Raw genomic sequence first — 3,171 nt, 5'->3', positions numbered from 1 at the left:
TATATATATATATATATATATATATATATATATATATATATATATGTATAAGGGACCAAATGAAGGCTGGATATAATCAAAATGTGTCTGTCATTGCCAGAATAATGCCCCTGCAACTTCTTGAAGTGATGTCCAGCAGGAAGCGGAGACCTAACTGGACAGACCAGGAGTGTCTACTTCTTGCTCAGTTAATGCAGGAGAAGAAAGACATAATCAGAGGGAAGTGCAGCAATGGTGTTACAATACAGGATAAAAGACAAGCCTGGGAGGAAATAGCCCAATCCATCAACACCGCCTTTCCACAGATTCAACGTACAGTTTCTGACTGTAACAAAAAGTGGGAAAATCTGCTGGCAAAGTCAAAGGAGGAGATCAAACGACAGAGAAGGCAAGCGGGCGCAGGTGAGGAAAATCTGCAAGAAAAAAAGTCTTAATGCTCAGTGTCATTAAATCTGCAATCTCAGACTGGTGAAACAGCACCTTGAGGGTGGCTAAGTGGGGATGATTTTGAGTTAAAAACCCAGAGGAAGAAATAAGCAAATCCACATCATCACTGTTTGAGTTGAATACATAGTATTGTATTTATTATTAATGAATGCATGACATGCCTTTTCATTTATAGAAGGCCTGTCCGTTGAACAGTTCAGCACTGTGACTCAAGTGGTGATTTCTGTGATGAACCTCTCAGAAATGCTGCAACTCGATAGAGAAGACTCTTCAATCTCAGAGTTGATGGAAACTCAAAACAGGTCGTTGTTTTATTTGTTTAGACTGAAACAAAGCATAACTTTATATACAGTAACTTATTGAAAATATGTTATTGATATTTGTTCATCCCAATTACAAAACAAGCATTCAGTATTTTCCCACTTCAAATTAATGTCCTGGTTACATTTGTGTTATCCACAAACCTCACTGTGAACAGTTTTCAGTGGAGCATTGTGACAAATAAATAGTGGAAAAACTGTTCACAGTGAGCTCTGTGGATTATTTAGAGTAACAAGAATATGGTTTCTGGAAAGAGTTGCTGCCATTAATGTATAATATTTAATTTATCAGTGCTGGGAGCACACCAAAAACACAATCAGAGAACCTGAATCTCAGAACCTGGATTAATAAAACTAAACCACAAGAGGGAAGTGAGAATATATATATACAGTATATTGTTTGTAATTTGGATGAACTAACTCCTTTAAGGATGAAATGCATATTATTGTCCAACATTATCATTGACAATCTTTTTTTTTTCAGCAGTGATGAAGATGAAAATGAGCACAGAATAGATGAACGATTCTCAAACAAACATCCACTGCGAGAGCTTGAGCTCCCCACATATCCAGAGCCATCCACTTCTCCAGCAGAACGAAAAATGAATGATTTTACTAACGTCCCCAAATTACTTGCAGTGCATTTCAGCACTCATCATGCTGCTGGCTTTGCTGCTTCTGCAGAACACCTGGATTCTCTCTGTTCTGCTTCTTCACCCGCAGTGCACTGCACAACTGTGCAAGAGCGAACGGATTTGGAAATGTCTGTGCTAAGAAGACAAGAGGCAGTCCTCAAGCTGCAAGAGGAATATTACACACTGAAAATTAAGCTGATGAAAAAGCAAACGGAATAGCCACTGAAGGACAACATGTTGTACCTACAGGACATTATCAATTGTAGTCTTAACATACACGTCTGAATATAATCAACATTACTCTAGAATAAAGTTTATACAGGTACTTTTGAGAGGCTGTTAAGCATTGTTGCTTTCTGGCGGTTCCATTCGGTTGCAAACTCACTATTTGCTTGGGAATATTTCAGTTTACTTCGGAGTGTATGGCCTTTGAGGCAGGGCCATATTGCTATAAGACACACACACTATATTTTAACATATAACCATAGTGTAAGGAGAACAAATGACACATTTACTAAAGTTCACACAACCATGTGTATTTGAACCTAATTTAAAAATGTTACAGCTGTAATTCAACTGTAACATTTTTTAATTCTTGAAATCAAAGTTATTCTTTGAAGGAAGTATAAATGAGTTTGGTTTATCTGCCAACTATACTGTAAAACTTTACACTCATATGTATAGTTTTACACTGTGGGAAATGTAGTTTATTTACTGATTTGTGCCATTTAGTCATAAGTGCGAATTTGGAAGCTGTAAATGTTTGACATATACCAATATACATATTTATGAAAACCGAACTCGGTCATGCCCATGTAAGTAAAGCTACGATAATGTCCTGTCTAGACAAATGTAGTAATTTGTCCGTAATATTTCTCATAAATCCGTTTGTTTGTAAGTGATGGGAGTTGGCACCCAGATGTAAGCAGTGGGGCCCAGAGTGTTGAATAAAAGTCTGTTATTTGCTGTGTGGTTTGCTCATTTCCTTTGTTAGTGTTTTGCCAGACTGTGTTACAACTGAGTGCTGCGACTGTCTCTCATTTTCAGCCGCCTCAGCATTAACTCCTCGTCACTTTTTTTTTTTCATTCACTCTTTTAGCTTCAACTGTGTAAAGAGAACAGCTTTTTGAGGACTAAGGTTATGGGTACAAAAAGGCTCGGCTACATTTATTATACTTAATGTGTTGATATGAGGAGTCTAACGGAGCATTAAAGTTACCTAACTTTTATCTTACCACGGGATAGACGCACTAATTGAGCTTGCTGCAAGCATGTGCTGTACTGGGAATGGCAAAAGTATTACAGGCTGCTACTTAACAACTGATTTTATCTAAATATATTTCATAGAGTCAAAGGTTTTGTTGAAAAGACATCCTTTCTCAGGTTAAGCTTATTCTCCAATTCAGCCTTTTTCATCTGATCTACCCTCTCGACTCTTTCAGATGATTTAAAGTACTCTTTCACGTGCACCACTCAAATACGTTCAGTAGAATATAAACTGGATACTATCAAACACTACCAATTATATAAAACAGTAGAATAATAAGAAAAACACCATTTATCAGTTTATTTAGGTAAGTAAAAATAAGCATAAAATGGAAATACTCAAGTAAAGTACAAGTTCCTCAAAATTGCAAATAAGTACAGTACTTGAGTAAAAGTACTTCCACCACTGCTGGTTACTGTAAATATACCACAATTTGTATTCTTATTTGGCTCTTTAGTTTCCTTCTCAACAGAAACGTGGATGTTAAGTTCGTTTAACTTTC

The 3,171-nt window shown here is 36.6% G+C and overlaps 1 long non-coding RNA gene across 1 annotated transcript in view; it reads left to right on the top strand.

Annotated features, from left to right (window-relative positions):
* LOC116387514 (uncharacterized) overlaps positions 1-2,354 on the top strand; it is a 2,692-nt gene extending 338 nt beyond the window's left edge. The window contains exons 2-4 of the long non-coding RNA XR_004213021.1: positions 101-402; positions 623-749; positions 1,255-2,354. This is a non-coding gene — a long non-coding RNA (uncharacterized LOC116387514). The remainder of the gene's footprint in view (positions 1-100; positions 403-622; positions 750-1,254) is intronic.
* The last annotated feature ends 817 nt before the right edge of the window (positions 2,355-3,171 follow it).

This window comes from Anarrhichthys ocellatus, unplaced genomic scaffold (assembly GCF_004355925.1).
Source record: "Anarrhichthys ocellatus isolate YVR2014 unplaced genomic scaffold, GSC_Weel_1.0 scaffold1, whole genome shotgun sequence".
Lineage (NCBI taxonomy): Eukaryota > Metazoa > Chordata > Actinopteri > Perciformes > Anarhichadidae > Anarrhichthys > Anarrhichthys ocellatus.
The sequence above is the reverse complement of the archived record's forward strand: the minus strand, read 5'-3'. Positions and strand labels throughout refer to the sequence as shown.